General features: G+C 37.4%; 1 pseudogene; it reads left to right on the forward strand.

Annotated features, from left to right (window-relative positions):
* Positions 1–1,516: 1,516 nt before the first annotated feature.
* On the forward strand, positions 1,517–3,435 carry LOC149190420 (lysine-specific demethylase JMJ27 pseudogene; annotated as a pseudogene).
* Positions 3,436–22,090: the final 18,655 nt, after the last annotated feature.

Genomic DNA, 22,090 nt, shown 5'->3' on the forward strand with positions numbered 1-22,090 from the left:
GGGGAAACTCGGTGAATAATGAAGATAAAAAATTTCACTCCGGAGGTTGGCCAAATTCGATATATTACAAAAGGAAATGAACCCAGTTGACATCCAAAATTGAGGCCTTATGCAACATATCCTTCTCAACATGATAATATACAAGCAAATACTTCCCCTGTCTTAATTGATGTTGATGTGGAAAATCTAAAAATGGATGAATCATTGGGCCTTGAATCGTTATCAGTTAAGAAGACCTTTTTCAGGAGACAAAGTCTTTTAATAATATGGATTTCCCTAGAAATGGATCAACTAAGAAGAAAAAGGATACTAAATACAAAAATATATCCTCATGTAATGGAGTTGGGTCAAAGCTCAACACTTACTTTTTTGAAACCAATGAAGCAACTCTCTATCCAAACATTGATCTAGGAACTTCTTATTACTAATACGAAGAAACAAAGACCTCATATTCACAGGTCCTTATAGAAGACTATCCCGTAGCAACCCAATCTAATTGAGGATCATGTCATTAAATATCAGAAGTTTTGGATCACTACAGTCTTGTCGAACACTGCATAATATAATTCAAACCAGAAAGCCTGCTTTGGTGTTGTTACAGAAAACAATGGTAGATAGGGACAAAGTTCAGAATATCCTCTTGATTTTATGCCCAAATTGGGCGGTCTACACAACCAATCCACTAAGGAATTCTGGAGGTCTTTCCGCTATATGGAATCCCAAAATTTTCTCCCTTTGGCTTACAAATCCTTCGTTGGCATCATTTTATCGGGATATTGTCGGGCTTATTTGACAAGATTTCGTATCCTTAATCTATATGCTCCATATGAAAATAGAAAATAATTCTGGAAGGTGGTAAAAATTCTATTGTAACTATTTTTAATGCTGCAACAAATGAAGTTTTGTCACATCCACTTTGCTTCTAGCCATCATCATTCATACCATGTCCAAGCAAGTTGAAGCAACTTATTCATTCTATATCAGCAATATACAGATAGGAAGTGTTTTAGACTACACTCTTGCTTTCATGAGTGTAGCCTTGGACATGGTGCGTGATAAATGGGATCCAACTCTAAAGAAAGGTTTCATCGACATTACTTCCTCAAGAGATTTCTATTGGATTTATAGCAGCCTTCAATTTGTATTTTGTGGAGAGATGATTGAAGATTTAATAGGAAATCAACAACGATTTGGTGATTTAGTAGCTTGGGGAGGTTGTACAATAATATACTTGCTTTGTCAACAACTTCACTTTGAACAACTTCACTTTGACCTATTTGACTTTGTGTATACAAATATTAATGCTGTAGAAGTGGATAATGTAGTAATAACATATTTGACATCAAGAGAAACATCAAAACCAACGAATTATGGGTAGGATCTGGAAAATGCAAAGAAGTCGAGAACATTGAACGATCACGTCTTCTCAATGCTAAAAGCACATTCTTCCGCTAAAGATAGAATTGATGTGCAATCAAGCAAATTGATGTCACACATATATTCTTGGATGTCTGTTATGGAATATAATAATAAGGCATTAGGTGAACCAACAATAAAGCCGGAGATTCCTAAAGCCAAACTTAATGCAGATGAGCATCTGTTCTGTGACAACTGCAAGACATCAATTGTTGATTACCATCGGAAATGCCCATATTGTTCATATGATCTTTGTCTCAGTTGTTGTCGGGGGCTTCGAGAAGGTTGTCAACCAGGTGGTGGTAAAGCAGAATTGGCCCAACAGCAGTCTACAGATAGAGGTTATTCTAGAGAGGGATTACCAAGAAATAAGCAAACAAAGGTGTCGGGCGGAAGATCAGGTTGGGAGCTTCACTCCCAGGTTACTAGCAATAGCACTGTAGACCCTACAGACAGATTACCAGATTGGAAGGCTAATAGTGATGGTAGCATTCCATGCCGAATATGGTGGCTGTGGTTGTCATTTATTAGAATTAAAACGCATTTATAGAATGAATATGATTGCAAAACTTGACAAAGAGGCAGAGGAAATGGCCAGCAGCTGCAAAGTCGCAGAGGGCTTGAAAATTTCTCACTCCTGTACCTCATGCTTCAAGTCTGGTTCTTATGGGAAAAATGGATATTCTGAAAGGAATTTACGCCAAGCAGCTCATAGGAAGGACAACAGTGACAATTATTTGTACTGTCCAACTGTACAGGATACTAAAGAAGAAGGCCTTGAGCATTTCCAGAAACACTGGATTAGAGGTCAACCGGTCATTGTGCAGAATGTTCTTGAAGGCACTTCCAGTCTGAGCTGGGACCCATTGGTCATGTTGCGGCCTGTTCGAGAGACTATGAATGGCAAGTTTAATGAGGAGACAAAGATAAAGGCCATTGATTGCTTAAATTGGTGTGAAATTGAAATCAGCGTCAACGTACGCAGATGGTCAAATGCATAAAAATGGTTGGCCTTTGATGTTGAAGCTGAAGGATTGGCCACCACGAAATTTCTTTGAAGAACGTTTACGACGCCATAGAGCTGAATTCATTAATGCATTGCCCTTTCATGAGTACACACATCCTGAATGGGGCCTTCTTAATCTGGCAGCAAAGCTTCCTGATAATTGCTTAAAGCCTGATATAGGACCCAGAACTTACATTGCTTATGGGACAAGTGAAGAACTTGGCCGAGGTGATTCTGTTACTAAGCTGCACTGTGATATGTATGATGTGGTAAATGTATTGACTCATACAGCTGAAGTCAAGTTCCCAGGGTGGCAGCAACTTAAGATAGATAAAATTCAAAGATCATTAAGAGCATTAGACTCGGAAGAACTTTATGAAGACTCAGATAGGATTGGAAATTCCTTTGGTGAAGAAGAGAGAGGAAAAACAACTAAAATTGAGGCATCGTCATTTGATGTTTCTGTGTCTCAAAGCAACAGAAAAGTTTCTTCAAGTCAAACTATTGATGAATGCCTTAATGATAATGACATTGAATCTAGTTTGAGGGCAAAGTCTCTTGATTATATGGAAGAGCAAAATTGGGATATAGATGGAGCAAAATATGATGCTTCAGAAAAGTGGAAAGCTCATAGTAGTGAACAAAAGGATCTTGGTACAATACCAACAAAGGTGGAAGGAAGGATTGCCAATAGAGAGAATAGTTTAGATGTCACACGTGGTGGGGCTCTTTGGGACATTTTTCGGAGAGAGGACATACCAAAGTTACAGGATTATTTATTAAAGCACTGTCAAGACTTCAGACATAGCAGAAATGTATCGGTTGATTCGGTTGTCCACCCCATTCATGATCAAACTTTTTGCTTGAATGAAGGTCATAAAAAGAAATTGAAAGAGGAATACCAAGTAGAGCCATGGACATTTGAACAACACCTTGGTGAGGCAGTTTTTATTCCAGCTGGATGTCCTCATCAAGTTAGAAACTTGAAGGGTTACCTGGACATGTTACTATGAAATTATTAAAAACTTTCAGATGGCTACGGGCTTGATAGTCAACAATGAGAAATCTGCAATTTATCACAATGAAAATAATCAAGAAGCTATAGAATGGTTATCAAAACTATTTGGAATCAAAGCGCAACCTATCAGCTGTGGTATGAAGTATTTGGGTTTCCAGATCAAAGCAAATGGCTACACAAAATCCGATTGGAGTTGGATCCTTGACAGATTCCACAGAAGGATATCAGCATGGGAATTCAAGTGTCTAACACTGGCGGGAAGAGTAGTTCTTGTACAATCAGTTTTGAACCAGCTCACGATCTACTGGGCTCATTTATTTGCTATTCGTGTAAGCATTATTAAAATCTTGAATAGACTGTCTGCCAATTTCATCTGGGGAGGCCAAGCAGACAAGAGGAAGTTTCATCTCACAAAATTAGCCAGCATCTCTTTGCCAAAGAACATGGGCGGTTGGGGCTTACTTGATATGCAATCTTTTGGAAGGGCCCTTTTATGCAAATCTTTGTGGAGAGCTGTTCATGGTGTTGGTCCATGGTGTAACATGAATCAGGCGAAATATTTAAAAAGGAAGGATTTTATTTTCTGGTACAGAAAAGGAATGATCGGGGTGCCATATGGATCATCTTTTTGGAATAGCCTCCGCAAGATTGAATCTTATTTTCTGAAGAATCATATCTGGCATTTTCAAAATGGTAGCAAGATTCTTATTGGCAAAGATCATTTTAAGGGAAGCAGCGGGGTGTCTAAAATTCCTGAATCTCTTTTGAATTTCTTCCACAGAAGGGGATATTTCTATTGGGATAGTCTGATTGATGAATGGCAGGGGCCTATTCCACTATGGAAAAGCGCAGACACACTTCAGGTGCCTCACTCGACAGCAAATCAGTGGGATCTCATAAGGGTGAGTCTTAGGAATTGTGGAATATTTCGCAATGTGGAATCTGACTTTTTAATATGGAGCCACTCAAAGGAGATGAATAATATAAGGGTCAAAGAAGTATATCAGCACATCTTGCAATCAAAACAATCCCCGATCAATCCGATATTTCCTCACATTTACTGGAAGGATGGCTGTCCATCGAAAATGATACACTTCGCGTGGCTCACCTTTCATAATAAGATTTCAACCTGGGAGAATTTGAGGAAGCGCGGATGGATCGGTCCAGGCATATGTCCTCTGTGCAGATCTGAAGGGGAAAATAATGATCACCTGTTCATAAGATGCTATCGTTCTCAGCAAATTTGGCAGTTTCTGGAGAAGAGTTATGGAATTAAACTCAAGGCACATGATTCAATAATGGATATGCTCCTCTGGTGCAGCGTACATAAGTTAAATTGGCGAAGGATAATAATCTCTACCCTGTGGCACATCTGGAAATGGCGGAACTACATCATTTTTAACGATTCAAAAATGGCTAGCTCAAAAATCTTTGTTAAAATCGTTGCTACTTATGAAGTCCTTCCATAGAAAGCTATTATCCAAAGAAGGGGCGAATCCACTGAACAATCTTTGGAAATCTCTCCCTTCCCAAAGGCGTATTTCGACGGTGTGGAATAGCAAGGCACATGTGGTTGTGGCATCTTGATCATGGTAGATGAAAGCACTCAGTTCTCCATTCACTGGAACAGGGGGAGTGGTTCTAATAGTAAAGCGGAGGCCTGGCTCTCGCAGGGTTATTAAAATTTTGCCTCTTCCTTAATCTACAGCATGTTTCCATTTTTGGGGATTCGAAGGTTATGGTCGATTACATCTCTGGTAAGATCCATATTACAGTTCCACATTTGATTGGCTGGATGGGGAGGATCAGTTTTTTCTGGGATTCCATGGTTGGTAGTTCTATCCACCATATTCGCAGAGACAAAAATTATCTGGCAAATTCACTGTCTAAAACAGGTCTACAGGATGCTACTGGTTTTTGGTTTTTGCAGGTTCTATCTGAGGGAGTAAGCTATCAAATCCAAGAGTTTATTTTTCCGGACTTCTAGTTTCATTTCTGTTTTCTTCACAGGTTTCCATGGACGGGTCTCTGATCTTTATGTGGTTGTTTCTTTTATCATCTTGTTTATGGATGGTGTACATGATGTTTCTGTACATCCATATGTTTCCTGTTTCTCTATGTGATCATGTTTTGTTTTGGAGATCTCCCAGAACACTATGTTTCAGTCAAATTTTCCTTAGCTATTCACTGGAATTCTCCCATGGTGATTTCATCTGGTTTTCTCTACAAATGGGAGTGTATATGATGTAAATTTTGAACTTTATATCCCTCATATAATAATATTCAGCTTTTTCATTCTGAAAAGGTTAAGCATAGCACATCAAGCCCAATCATGTCACTTTCTTGGTGCTTTTTCTGCCTGTAGCCATTCAGGTTTACTTGATGAGAACTGACATTATTTCAATGCATAAGTCAATATTATGGAATTTTCCCCAGAGCAATGCAATATGCCCTTGGTTAAACTTTACAGTCTAAGTGGGTGCATGAATGATGCATATGGTGTTATTGAAAATCTATCTTTCACAAGTATTTACAGTTCCTTGCTTTACGCCTGTAGAATGCATGGAAATATTGAGAAATCAGACATGGAGATGATGTAGGTAGAGTCCAAAATTTTGGTTTGGCCAGCTATCATTATATTGTTTTATATATTATTAATTCTAAGCCTGATGAAAATTGTAATGTTGCAACATATAATTAACCCTAGTATATCTTTCAGGTATGCAAGATGACATAAAGATAACTGTGACAATAGCTGGAATATTTAAGAACAATTGGCTGGCATTAGAAAGGAAAATATCGAATTCTAATGTTGGCATGAAAGATGATGCAAACAGAAAGCTAATCCTAAAGGTTACAATTGAAATAATATTGAGGAAATCACTCAAATTTTAGGACTGGTAAATGGTGGCACTCTATTTAGAAAATATTTTTGGGAACAAAGGCCAAATTCTATTACACTAAATGAAAAATGTCGTGGGAGGTTTTAAATAACATATTGAAGAATAAAATTGAAATCTAGTGGTCAGATATTATGAGATTGAAAGAAAATTTTCCCAAAAAAGGCCCTACTTCCCTCCATATTTAGATATAAAAAACTCCTTTGTTTTTTGAGACAGACAAATCCGTAACTAAGTCTTTCTCTACAACAAATGCATAATCGTGTTGAAGGGAGAAGTCTCTACAACTGTCTTATGAGGAGGACCTATACGCTGTCAAAAGAGGTTCTAACTTTGAGTTTTCTTCCAAGTCTGGGTACTTGTCTATGATTTATGGCACATATGCAAGCCTTGAAAGTTTGAGAATGCGCAAGAATAAACTCCTGGGATAAATACCCATTTGATTATAAGGACTTCTCCTACATTGATGTGAAAGTGTCAGCAAGGAAATTTGCAGATATCTTAACACAGAAACAAGCAATCACATTCCATTAAAATGCACTTAACTTTACATATGCCCAAAAGCAGAGGAAATAACTAAGCTGGAATCCGATCCAAGAAAATGCCCCATATTATCATCCTATGCTTAGTAATGCTTACAAGGAAATGGGTTGGGTATGTGTTTAAAGTCTGTACAATAAAAAAGAAAGAATCTAAAGGTAGCCCCAACAATCTGAACAGACAACAAGATATCAGTTTACCAAGTCAATCTAATAATGTAGCACATATGGACTCATCTTGATATTGCTGCCTTGAGTTTACTGGCTATTTCACTTGTCAAAGCGAAGGATATTCCCTTCGATTATGTGTATACAATGGGCCAGTATCTTGAGCACTGAGGAATCAGATGAACGCAGCTGATTTTATCTCTCTAGAGGTAGCACTGGTGTATTCTAGCTGTGTAAGTGTCATTTAATGAGGTTGCAACTTTTTACATATTACAAAAATACGTGAATAAATGGAAAGATCATAAACAACCACACAAACGACAATTGTTTTCCATTGAGAAGAATCTATATACCCCTTTCAATGTCCTGCAAGGCAAGGACATGAATTAAAAAAAATATATATACTCTTCTCAAAATATTCCTAGTTCTCCAAGTTGCAACCGAGCCTCAAGAACTTAACAGTTGTGAAGCATTGAAACCCATATTCTTGTATTCTGGTTTTCGTCATATGATTAAGAAAATAAAAAACTATACAAACATATGTATCATATTGATAAAATCGGTATACCCCTATCAAGGTTTTGCAATGCAAGATCGGCTAGATTCACCCAGTTTTGGGTTGCGGTGTAGATATCCGTATACTGCTCAGCCACAACCAGTATTTTTTCCTTCATCGTTGTCTTAGCAAGTGCAGAAGTGCCAAGAACAAAAATTTTATGATTTTTTGGAAGGTCAAAAGTCACAGGTGTTTTAATATAATTTTAACCTTGAGATGACAGGTTATGATGAAATCTGCAATGACTGGGAATCTGGTAGGGTATACGACGGGATGTAATGATTCTCGCTAGAGTGGGAGGAAGTTGATATGGTCCCTGTCGCTTCTACTTTCCTCGTTCTGCTATGATATCGCTTGTTGTGCGTCTTTTCTACTTTCCTCATTCTGCTATGGTCCCTGTCTCTTCTACTTCCGTCTCTGCAATTCAAATTTATGTGTGTGCGATCGCAAATCTTCCCCATCCGTAGACGAAATGGCTAACCTTCACTCTACTCTCCACAAAAGAGATTTAATTTGTCAAGGTTTTTTACCCAAAGGATCCATCACCCCTAATGATTCATAAGATATGCCCTAAGCATAATCATAACTTTACAAAAAACTGAGAGCGGAGGGTCCCCTTCTTAATCTCCACCAAAATCGGCACTAGGCGTACATGTGCCCCCTCTTGATCAATCATCTCCTCAAACCTTCGATTTGATGTGCAAAAAAAAAAGTAATTTAGGGGAAGTGGAGATGCCTTTGAATTCATCCGCCCATTTTTAGTTATGATGGGCATGTGAGCAATGTCAAAGATGATTGCAGGGCAGGAACTGATCAGGGAAAACTCTTTGATAACCAAAGAAAGTGGGATGGTACGCCTCGACAGAGAAATGCCCTCCAAATACTAATACTAATGAAAACTGTTGTGCCCTCCATACAATGGAAAAATGATTCAAAAGAAATTATTTTCGAGTTGAAGAGGTGACCCCAGGAACAACTTTTGTGCCCTCCATACAATCGAAAACCCCAGGAACAACTGTTGCGCCCTCCATACAATCGAAAAATGATTCAAAAGAAATTATTTTCGAGTTGAGGAGGTGACCCCAGGAACAACTAAGGAGGTGCATGAGGTGGATATAGAGGAGGCTACAGAGGAGGCAGGAATGGCACTGGAGAGGATCCAGAAGCTAAAACATACATGAAAATTTTGCCTGCAGTTTCTACACCCTATCTTCAAGGAGCTATTTTTTAAGAAAACAAAGAGAAAGCTAAAACACATACCTGTTTTAGGCAAAAACTATGGAAGATCGGCCTCACAGAAAAAATAGCAGTAAATGCAGAGCTGGTAAACCTGTCTTGGCTATTGCTCCTCAAAGCACACTGATCTGTCTGCTCAAAAGTTTCCCAAATCGTTGAATACCAGATAACTTGCCAAATATCATATAATAATATAAGATAGCTGGTTCAGAAAATAAGCTTTCCCACTGGGTGTGAACCATGATAGTGACATCTTAATCAATCGTTGGAAGATAATGTTCACGCCGTGGGACTTCGAGCCAAGGAGATAAGAACAGACAATTCGAGCCGAATCAAGCCCAGCCAAGGAGATAAGCGAAATTTTAAATTTTCCCAAAAAATTTTAAATTTTCTCACAGAAATGTTTGAAAAGTCTACTTCATAATATTTTTTTAAAGGTTCATTTGCCAGTAGTTCTATTAATTGAATTTTCCCACAAAATTTTGAATTTTCCCACAAAATTTTGAATTTTCTCACAAAATTGTTTGAAAAGTCTTCATCATAATAATTTTTTAAATGTTCATTTGCCAGCAGTGCTATTAATTTGCGCATTTATTTTATTAATACAAACCATATAATATTAACTAACCTTTGCATCTTATAAATTATATAAACACACATTTGCATTCTATAAACCATTCACCTTAGAGGCACCGGGAAGTGGTTTTGTACAATGTGCATAATTTATATTATTGCTAAACCTTAAAAACCATTCATAGGCCCTAGGATGATAATGGTGTTTCTTCTTAGATGATGTCCAAGGCCCCAACAAAAGTCATCTTTGTTGGGAAAATCCTCACATTAACACCCATACAACATTTATATACCTATGGTTTATAATGCTGGCAAATAGTGCTCCTCATCACCTAATTGTGCAAAAAGCCCCAACTAACCTAGTCTAGGTTAGATGTCCTCGATATTAACATATTATCCTACATTATCCATTAGCTCATGGAGATAGAGGGTTCAAGGACTCTCACTTGATGGTTGGGGACTATAGTCCATTAAGAGGTCAAATGTCGGGCTAACCGTATTAAGGACACCTCAAGGTCAACCAACACTAATGAAATGTATTAGTTGTTTGTACATCGACCTATCAAAATGTCACAATATTGGGTAGTAGACATTAGTAAGTAGGACACTAGTCGCCAACAAGAAACCTTGATAACGATAGAGTAATGATGTGATGAGTGGATGTGGACCTAGGGATACCGCATGTCAATTGTGTGGCAGTTGATTTGACATGCTAACGTCTCATTATGATGTGGCACCAATGTGGGTCTAGATGACATGGCATACCAATGTGGCATGTTGACATGGAAATGGAAGGTTGACTTGGCACTGAGGTGTTGTATAGGTGGTAACCATATAGTGACGACGTGGATGTTGGGGTTTTGGATGTTAAGATATCAACTAATTAGTATCAATGACACTCTCTAGCCTCTTCCTGAGGGCCCGGTGGCTTGATAGCTCGACCATTGGCCTTTCAAGATATTGGGTATTGAGAAATTAGGGCTTCAATCTACAAGCTCATCTGTATGTTAGGTGTCGAGTATTGAGACAGTAAGTATGTATAGAGCATTAAGGAAAATCATGTGTTTCATGTGAATTTGGGCAAGCTTAGAAGTCAGGTTTCAAACTGCTACAAGTGTCCTTATTTTTCTACAAGAAACAGTGTAATGTGAAGGTGAATATGCTAAACATGATATTGGATGGCAATGATGCTAAGGAGAAATTGGAAAATTGAAAAGTGCACCTATCCAAGATGTAAACTTCATTATTAAAGATTTGTAAAGGAGTAGTTGGTTAGATCTTTCATCTTACCTGAATCTATCATTAGCTTTCCACATTCCATTAATAACTCGTTATGCTTTTTCCTGCCTCTTTTCTTTCCTGGAATACTGGGAGCTAATCCCGATGTGTTTTCATGGTTTTCACATCTTCGTTTCCCTGCCTTTCACTTTTTCCTTGTTTGTCCAGCCCTATAGCTTGAGTTTTCCATAGGACCAGTTTGTGTACCCTATTAAATTCTTCTGGTGGTAAAGAGTCTACCCCACTCATGGTCCCCTGTTTCAAGAATCCTTCCAGATCTAGGTGTTCCCTGTCAAGAATCTCCTGCAGTTCATGATCTTCTGTTTCCATCTCACTTTGGGTCATTTCTTGGTCCATCTCCGGTTCTGCATCGCTCATCATAGTCTCTTTCTGTTTGATACTATCATGTGTTTGAGTTGTGTCTTCCTCTTTCTCCTTTTCCCCTGGGCTTCCTTCCATTACCTGATCTATCTTTTTTATCTCTTCTTCTTCTTCCAGAACTTGGAACCTATTCAGATTAGTCTATGGTCCTTCTATCTGCTACTACTTTAGCCCCCTCTTGCCCCCTTTTCCTTTATGAACCACTTTGTGAAAGCCTTCAGTATCTTTCTTTGTGTTCGCCTTACTTTTGTTCTCTATTTTGCTAAGAGGGTAGTTTCTAAATAGGTGCCCATGCTCATGGAATTTTCAGCATCTGAAAGGAATATGTTCATAGTCAACTGTTTGCACCCATTCTTCATCCAAAACTTCTAAAATGACCTCATCCGGAAGAGCTCCAAAGAGATCCATCTCCACACATATTCTTGCGAAGGAAGTGTACTTACCCTTCTTGGTGGCTTCAGAAGTTTTGACAAAATGCCCTAACTTGTTTCCTATAGCAGATAACGATTCTGTTTGCCAGTAATCAAGGGGTAATGAGTAGAGTCTTACCCAGATCGGGACAGAAGTGAATTTTTCTCTCTCAGGGACAAAGTTCATCATCCACAGTCGCATATAAAGGCCTGCTGCTGCATAGAAGTAGGGCCCTCCTTCAAACACTTTTTCTTTGTCCTCAATATTTGTGAAGACTACCGTAAAGAAACCCTTAGACCCAAGATGTAGGTCAATGCTTCCTTTTGGTTTCTAGTTATATTTAATCCATGACTGTAAAGCTTTTTCTGTGGGCCATATTGCCATGAATTTACAAATGATAGCATATGTCCTCATGTGGTCTCTATGCGCCTGCAGAGCAGGATCATTTAAAACTACTCTGGGAGTGACCTCAGCTTTGGGTTTACATGGCCCTTTTTGTGCGTTGTTATTCACTCCTTGTTCCTTGTCTTCTTGCTCATTTTCCTTGTTGATGTTATTCTCCTTTGTCTTATTTGAATCTTGTTCCTCTTCTATAATCCTTGTCCCCTCACCTAAAGGACCTATGACACTCTCTAATGGTTTCTTTCCTCGACTAGCCACTGCTTGCCTATAGGATGGAGTGGAGCTCCCTCCCCGCGTGCTTCCATGGAAACTCCCGCGAACTCTTGCAAACACTAACACTTCTAGGAAATTCCACGCAATTTTTGACTAATCACTAAATTTAGAATGCATGGCAGATTAGTTTATTCTTTCCCAATTCTCAACATGCTACAAATCTAATAAATTTTATACTTAATATTAATTTAAAATTTAAATATAATCCTAGTGTATTATGTATGGCATAAGAAAATAATATGAAGTGTTATCAACCAATTTCCTTCCTTATATTTATTTGTAGTCATCATTATGTTTTTTACCCTTTTGCATATATTGGGCCCTTCATTTTGAGCTTGTTGGAGCACGAACATTGGTTCAACACTAGGAATATGCCTCCTCCATTCATTCTTAGTGTATTGTTTGGCTTTGAGAGCGTCAAATTAGTTTTTCTAACCAACATCCATACTTAGTGTATTGTTTGGCGTTCAAAGCATCATATTAGTCATTTCTAACCAACATCCATACTTAGTGTATTGTTTGGCATTCAAAGCATCAGATTAGTCATTTCTAACCAACATCTATATATTTTTTCTAGAATATTTCATTCCCTGGAATTTTTTTGGTATTTTTTCTCAAAAATTATATAGTAGAAAAGTTCTCACATCACACATCAAACCAAAAGGATACAAAACAACACACACACTTCTATGTACAAGGTACAATCACAACTCAATCAAAACAATCATGTCAATGTGTGCCTATTTTGGACACAAGAAAAGGATTCCCGTACATGAACTCAGGGAGGAGTTGAGGTACCATATGGTCTGCCATGATGGGGCCATGCCATACAAATTTTAACTATGAGACTCCTAAAGATTGATGATAACAAGGAAAACCTAGAATCATAGTGTTATTAGGAATAACCAGAGGACATAAAAAGTGAGTGGTCTTGTGAGCTACCGTGGCTCCATGACAAGGACTATGAAGACATAAATGGGTGACAAGAAACTCACTGAATGATGGATGTGTGTTTGACAATTCACTGGAAAGTTCAACATTAGAAACCAAAAACGTTACTTGGTCCAAGGGTGACACTTCCAAGGATGGCTGAGAAAATTCCCCCTAGGTTAATTCGAGATTTAGTTTACCAATCTCTACTTTTTCCCATTTGGGGAGACTAGAGGTATCAAGACGCATAATCTCCCTAGGATTGTCAATAGGTGAATCCATGACCTCCATGATGAATTTTTCCATAGGAAATTTGTCATTAGGGAGTCATGTTCAATAGGCAGAGTGACAACCCATGTGGTAAAATGATCCTAGTCATATTCCAAGGGATCTACCCCTCTCATAGTAGTCAATAAGGATTTGTGCTACATGAGGCAGGACTGAAAATCCTCTAACGAAGACATGACACATGATGCTTCGACTAACTCTTCAATAATACTATAATTTTGGGAAGCCCGCACATCGGGATTGTTTGTTAACTTTTGGAATACACTGTTAGGTGGGTGATATATCAGTTCCATAGGCTTATCTGATCTGAGAGATCTAGTGGAAGCGAAAGGGGTGGTCAAGTCCTTAGAAGTAGAACTTGACTTAGGAGGGTCATATGATTTTTCTCTCGTGGTAAAATAAATGTGAGAATTAACATGAGGACCTATGCATTGTTATTAGGACCATATTACCATTTCCCCACATTACCCATAGGAGGAGGTGGAGAATCTTGTACAACCATTTGTTGTTATGGCAACAATTTTGATGGATTTTACTCCTTGTTAACTAGATTTATTATTTCTTTGTGACTAAAGTTGAAAAGTGGAAATACAAAATATTTAATAAATGAGTAAATATTATTTCAAGGGTGTTACCAAGCATATTGCTTGAGGTTGTATATGAGACAAGTATATATTGCTAGAAGAATAGAGATTGAAAGATAAAAAGTGTAGCAATAGGCATCAACATATAACATGAAAAATTTCAAACACTTTTCAATAGGAATTAACCACTAAAGGGAAATAAACATTTTCCATACAACATACGTGGGGAAAATATTTGCTTTGTAGGTGTTGTATTGAAGTGGCTTGGGAGCTTATACATGGACCATGAGCATTATCTTACACCTCTTTTAGGCCTTCAGGGACTAGTTTTCATCCTTGAAAAAAGTTCAAGGGCCTAAGAAGCTAAAACATACATAAAAATTTTGCCTGCAGTTTCTACACCCCATCTTCAAAGAGCTATTTTTTAAGAAAACAAACAGAAAGCTAAAACACATACCTGTTTTAGGCAAAAACTATGGAAGATCGGCCTCACAGAAAAAATAATAGTAAATGCAGAGCTGGTAAACATGTCTTGGCTATTACTCCTCAAAGCACATTGATCTTTCTGCTCAAAAGTTTCCCAAATCGTTGAATACCAAATATTTAGAGCCCAACTTGCCAAATATCATACTTAGTGTATTATTTGGTGTTCAAAGCATCAGATTAGTCATTTGTAACCAACATCCATATATTTTTTCTAGAATATTTCATTCCCTATAGTTTTTTGGTATTTTTTGTCAAAAATTATATAGTAGAAAAGTTCTTGCATCACACATCAAACCAAAAGGATACAAAACAACACACACACTTCTATGTACAAGGTACAATCACAACTCAATCAAAACAATCATGTCAATGTGTGCCTATTTTGGACACAAGAAAAGGATTCTCATACATGAACTCATAGAGGAGTTGAGGTACCATATGGTGTGCCATGATGGGGCCATGCCATACAAATTTTAACTATGAGACTCCTAAAGATTGATGATAACAAGGAAAACCTAGAACCATAGTGTTATTAGGAATAACCAGAGGACATAAAAGGTGAGTGGTCTTGTGAGCTATTGTGGCTCCATGACAAGGACTATGAAGACATAAAGGGGTGACAAGAAACTCATTGACTAGTAGTAATGTCCTGTTTTTGACCTATCTAGGCCATGCACTCACTCCCCATATTTGAGGATCTCTGCTCGATGGACCGATTGCCTGGTCCATGAAATCCCCAAGACTAATGCACCTTCGCATTGTGATTGCTATTACTGCGATGAGTATTATTGCTACTAGCCCCCTGTTGTGGCTGCCCTCTTCCTCCCATAGGAAAAAACATCACTGGATACCTCGAACAAGACGGGGTCCAGGAACAACGACTTATGACTAAATCTAATAATTTGTTGGTCTTTGCATACCCACTCCAGCTTAACAAGCCTGGTAAAGCTCAGGATTGAAAGAAAATATATTTAGTAAAAACCCTAACGCTAAGGGTTTGACAGTGAAATTGTGGACAAATCCAGCGAAATAAAGACCCTCTGAGAGACATTGGCCCAGCTGAACAAAACGTTCACCTCCACTGTTAGATCCCCTTACTAGTTGACCAAGAAAACTCGCGAGACCATAAGTTGCCAAACCGCCGCAGATAAATATAAACCAGGTGTATTGACCCTTGTTTGCTAGCGTTGTGACCATTCTCTCACGCTGTTATCACTCCCGAGTGTAGGTGAAAACCCATCTTCGCACCAGAAAAAACCCTAGGGTTAGACCGCCATGGAAATTCCTCTTGGATTCTTCCATCTGATCTTCTCTAGACAAATTCCTTGTTTCCATTTGATTTATGTTCTATCTACAATTTCTTATCTAATATTGGAGCATCTCCATAAATTAGTTAACCTTACTAAACCAAACATTTTATTAGAAATAATCATTAATCTTATAATATTACGACTTCATTGCACTTTTTGACAATACACAACTTATTTTTATGTCACCATAATTCACCTTTAATGTAACATGATTACATTGAAAAATCAACCAAAATCGCCTCAAATAGTTTTTCCTACATAGAATTTTTTACCATAAACAATACCTCCCCATTAAACCAAAGAAAACACTTACACATTTCATTTAATTTCAATTTAATTAAAATCCCGTCAAATAATTTTTCTTGCATAGAATTCTTTACCATAAGCAATACCTCCCCATTAAGCCAAAAAAAACACTTACACATTTCATTTAATTCCGATTGAAAAACACAAAAGCTTTTCATTTAAGTTCCATTCAACGTTTCACGACAATTCTGCTTTTCAAATATCAAAACTTGTTCATTTCCCTCGCGTTCCAGGGTTTTTCAAATATCAAAATTTCTTCATTTCCCTCGCGTTCCAGGGAGGAAGGTCGCCATATCATCCAATTATGTTTCTCAAATATCAAAATTTATTCATTTCCATCACGTTGCAGGGTTTTTCCAAGGAAGAAAGAGGAAGGCCGCGGCCATGTTGTCGCAGGTTTGATTTGATACATTTGGTTGAATACAAAAAATTGGATTCTAGGTGCCTCCAATCGTGGTGGTTTCATTCTACGAAGGGATCTGCACAGGGTTCCCCCACACTCTTTGTGCGATGGCCCATCCCCAAGCCTCCATCACTCTTTGCAACTTTAAAATACTTCTAGACAAGTGCAAGAGGCACTCAAGAGGCTGTATGTACAATATTCCGCAGAGGAAGATGGAGCTGAAGGTATGTGTTATGTGCCAAAGAAGCGACAGGTGTCTTTCCGACCCTGAAATCAGTGAAGAAATTAAGCAGAAAAGAGAGCAAAAATGCATTGATTAAGACGAGGAAATAAAATGTCCCAAGACTGTAGGAGGTCACCATCTAGATGCTTTGCCACAGGTGGATTGTGATGATCCAGTCCTCCCTATAAATGTCAATGACAAAAAAGGCCTCAGATTTGCTTGTACCACAGGGTTCCGAGAGTTCCGGAGCAATGAAATCAGATGCCGAGGAAATGGATGTGAGCTAAGACAAGCAGGATCGAGGCTCTGTGCCAGAGGAGAGGTTTCCAGAGGATACTAAACCCACTCAAGAGGTAGGTAACTACATTTTATTTTTATTGTTTAATTATAAGAATTAATGCAAGAAACTTGCCCATGAGTGACTTCCGTTGGTTTATGTGATAAGTCTGGATGGTAATTTTTCTACCAAAATCGCCCGGTGCTTTTCTGTTATGTCATTTAGGTGGCATGGACAACAGTGATAGTGAAGCCTGGTGGTTGGGTTAAACTCTGCTGACCTCACTAGTGAACCAATGCCTTATTGGTGACTTATGTAGAGTTTTTCACTTTTGAAATAACTAATAGCTTGCATGTCATTCAATAGAACGGTTTAGGTTGGATGTCGATATTCCCAAGTAAATTTTTGTTAAAACTACGATGGGAAATGAATGGAAGATTAGGTCTACCCCTGACCGATGGACTTCTCTACCCTGTGCTACATACCCATTTAATGACATGCAACATTGTTCAGATCAATGTCAGTAGAGGCGTGACTAGTATACCTCTTTTCCATTCAGTTCTTGTTCCTATTATCATTTCCATTCCTCTGTTGGGATTACATTTTGACAACACCACCATTCTTTAAGTGCATGATATATTCAGGGAGATGGGTGGGTTCAAGTTGCTTATCTGTTAAAATTCTATAGTCACGATTCTAGTTATGTTTATGTTTCCTATTTCTAGTAAAGTAGGTTTTGTATCCCCAAAACTCAATTTTATAGTGGTAATGTACGTTGTCACTGAGGTGGTTTACGCTTATAATTCACCAGAAACCTTGAGTCCTATTTCTTGTTCTATTCACCATGCAGTCATGTCTCTTGTTTTGTTTATGTTTTACCCTTTTTGGTAAAATACGCTTGGACTGTGGATTGATATTTTAACAAGATGGTTTGCGAGTAACAAGTCCCTGCCCAAGGGCATGATGCCAAGAGAAAATATTGTCAATTCTTGCATCCAAAAAATGAAAACAGTCCAACTCCATATCCCACAAACAATCTTCTAATGGCATATTTAATCAAGTTAAAAAACATACAGTAAAACAAGTAAGTCTAACTCCATATCCCACAAACAGTCTTCCAATGTCTAATAGGAATTCCTTCTGTACAAGAGTAGAATATAAGTACATTGCACTCTTTCTTAGAAACCATATTTCCTGAGAGAAGATAATAGCCCTAAAGTTATGAACTATTAACTATCATTATTCATAAAGTTTCTTTTGAAGAGAATCAAATTATATCAATAAATATGTAGAGAACAGAAACAATTCATCTCTTCCTCTGTTTCTTTCAACTAAAATCCAAATGACATTTAACAACATAGCTAACTAGATAAGATAAACTTATTTTGACAACAGGATTACAAATAAAGATAAGTATAGAGTTATACTTGAGCCTTGAGCTTTACTAGCTTGAAATCAAAATCATCTTTAAGAGCTTGAAATCGGATGACACTATCCAAGATGGATGGTTGAGGCATGACGCAAAATTTTCACCACCATAATACTCCCCTATTCCCATATACAGCACTCTGTTGTAATATCTAGCTGAACTAAACAAGAAGATACAAATACTTTAATTTTGAAAGAAGTCCAGTTAATTTGATCGAGTCACTATTCAACCATAACATCGAATTGGATCATTGCATCCTTTGGCCCTAGATTGTTTGGCACCAGTTGATCTCTTTTCCAGGTATTGTTGATGATACTCTTCTGCTCTGTAAAACTTCTTCGCTGGCAGGATCTCTATCATGATCTCTTTATGCAGTGGCTTTTGGTGCCTTTCCATTGATTCCCGTGCAGCTCTTTCCTGATCAGCTGAATAGTAATATATGCCAGATCTGTACTGAGTGCCTTTATCATTGCCCTGCAAATATATGCACACAGTGCTGACAATTCATGTATCTGATGCAATTTCTATACATCAACCAGATACAAGTGTCTTTATAGTTTTTGCCTTCTATGGTTATGAAATAGGAAAACCACATCAAGATCCAATCATATTTTCTATAACCCACCCTGCACCCGTATAGCAGGATCCAATTATATTTTATATACCCCGCTCTGCACCCCTATAGCAAGTATGTTAACAAGCCATTGAAATGAAAAGTATATGGTAGATACATTGCCAAATACCTGGATTTGGTTTTCTGGTTAAGGAATCATATGAATGTGTGAAAGGCTTTGAATTTCAACTTTCAAAGAAGCCAATGCTTCAAGATGGCAAGTCTATTAGCATATATATAAGTTAATTCCAAATTTATGATATTAATTTTTAAAATACTAATAATAACATGATTGATCATGTAGTTTTTAAAAAAATTAGAATTCTTTAGGATTTTATATAGCTTTTAAAAATATTTGGAGATTTTTAATGTAAAATATTTTTATCCTAGTCAAATCATTTTAGAAAATACAAAATTAATTTCAGACTGAAATTTACACCTTAAAATTTCCTAAATTATGTGTTTACATTCGTTGTTATTAAGCTGAATGGGGATCCTAACAAACATTTGAAAATAATATAATGAACCACGCAGTGATATATGAGACTGAAGACACCCTCAATGCCTGCACTCAGAATTCATTAGGAGTTTAGATTTGAAGTGCAATTATAGAATATTAATGGGACTCCACTCCCAATTGCATCGCCTCAAACAAGAGAAATGAGTCCAGGTATACTGAAAACCGGTCTTTGCTTAAAGCACTAGATATATATCACAGCCTGAAGCCTACAAATCTTTTGAAGCATAGAAAATAGAATTCAAATACATTAAGACGCCCAAATCTGATTTAGTCCGATATTTGAAATACAGAGAATTCTAATGGCTTCCATTTGTTTTTTAACTAACTGATGCTTCTGACGAAAGTTGATTTGTCATAAAAGTATGTACATGATTTTAACCAGTAATGAAAATTAAATTTCAGATCAATCTACTAATCTACAATATGCAATACGATATAAAATAGATTTGGGAATTCTATTAGCTAAGTTGCTTTTTTAGAACATGAGAAATGAGAAAACGGTTAGCGTGCATCTTCTGTCCATTCCAACTAGAGTAAGAAACCATAACGGTGGAGACTCCTTTGGCAATGGCATCGAAATAGGGGGTCATGTGGATGTTGACTAATTGTTTATAATTGCTGACAGTGTTATTCTCATCGACACCCCGGGTTGTTCCACCATCGCCCACAAAGTGCTTAGTGCACGCTACAATATTTGACCTGACAAACATCAACAAATCACATGGTTAGAAAACTATTTCAGGAAACTGTGGTACAATTGATTGATCAAAGAAATTCATATTCTAAGCATGGATAAAGCAAAATGTTTGCAGCTTAATGTCCAATTATATAGGAAATTGTGGTACAATTGATTGATCAAAGAAATTTATGTTCTAAGTAGGGATAAAACAAAAAGTCTGAAACTTACTATCCAGCCACATACGGCACCCTCTTTGTAAAGATCCTGCAGACCTGCTCGCATCAAACAAGACATTCTAAACAGTGAAAACTTGACTCTCATTTTTGAATGAACTTCCATCGAGCACTTCCATGCCAGAGTCTTACAGCAACACATGGAGAAAATGTGTATTGAATGCCAGTAGATCGAACTTCCAGATCTATGGCAGCTCTAATTCTTTTAACCAGATCGGGATCCCTGTGTCCATAAAACGTTGATACAAATTGTTAGCCAAACTTTCTAGAAGATTTTGATTTTGAGGGCAGTAATCAGAAGCCAAAGTTCCCATGATGTATTAAACATCAACATTTTCACCCTGATTCTGTTATTATCCCAATTCAGTTACTCAAGATTTTGCCCATAATCATTCAGATAACCCTAGTTACTTTTCAAATCATTGTCTCCTAACATTTTGCTCATTGCAATCAGAGTGGCCCTTGGCACTTTCCAAATCATAATACTACTTACGATGAAAAAATAATGCCTACGGATATAGGCCCAGGCTCTCTAGTATTGTCCATAGATAAAGGGTTTTCATGAAATATAGCCGACCACTCAACCTACTCATTTGTTTAAATCATTAGCCATGAAATTTTCTAGTTGCAAGGAAATGTTGTGAAGAAAAAATGGAGTTGATACTCTACTTCCCTGACAGCTCCAAGCCCAACATTGTGAGGGAAGACGGTAGCCCCATAGACATTGTTGTGACCATGAACAACATCAATTCCATATACACAACGGTTCTTAGATTTAAAAGAACTTTTAGGTCCCAAAATCATAAAATTAAGTCTAGCTAGAATAATAGGCATGGCTTAGTCTATTACATTGCAGTAAGTCATATAAGGAAAAGTACAACGTAGTGAGTGATACAAGGCAAGGTATATGGTGCTACATTAAGGAATTGCACGTGAAGTTCTCAGATCACTCCTGTGTGTCATCTCAGAACTATATTATTATGCTGAGGGAAAAAACTCATATTTTCGAGGTCTTAAATTATTTTGATTTGAGAAGCGAGAGAGAAATGGATTTAGGGTGGGGATTAATGGGTGGAAAATGAAGATTTTATGAAGTTCTAATGATTTTTAGCAAATGTATATCTTATTGCAAAGAGGCCAGAGTGCAGAGAGGCCAGAGAATGTGCTTACCATGTGGAATACTACTTCGAAGGTATCCACCACAGAAAAGAGGCCAACTAGCCCTTTTACTCCCAATGCATTTTAAGCCCTATAAACATTTTCCTGAAAGTATTTTTGTTAGGTACTTGTTATTGTGATTTGCTCATATAACTGGATCCCATTTTACCATAACCCTTTAGATTCATATGGTAATATGATTGCTTTTTTCTTCCATCTGATTTGTCTCAAGTGCAAGATTCAAAGAAAGTTTTCAATCTTAATCAATTATTGAGAACGCTAACATCTAAATATAATGTAGTTCATTGTTTTTAATTAAACTGTGTGAAACCACAATAGAAGTCCTAGTGCCCAACAGGATTTTATGGCTTGATTGACAAATATAATAAAATGGAGTACTTCCTCCAAAATTTGTGACCTGACTCAACTAGGATGTTTTTACTTTGCAAAATTGGAAAGTGTTCAAGGTTGTAAGTTAAGATATGTATCAAGTG

Source organism: Pinus tabuliformis, chromosome 3_1 (genome assembly GCF_031772625.1).
Source record: "Pinus tabuliformis cultivar Carrire ecotype Pingquan chromosome 3_1, CPIR1, whole genome shotgun sequence".
NCBI classification, from domain to species: domain Eukaryota; kingdom Viridiplantae; phylum Streptophyta; class Pinopsida; order Pinales; family Pinaceae; genus Pinus; species Pinus tabuliformis.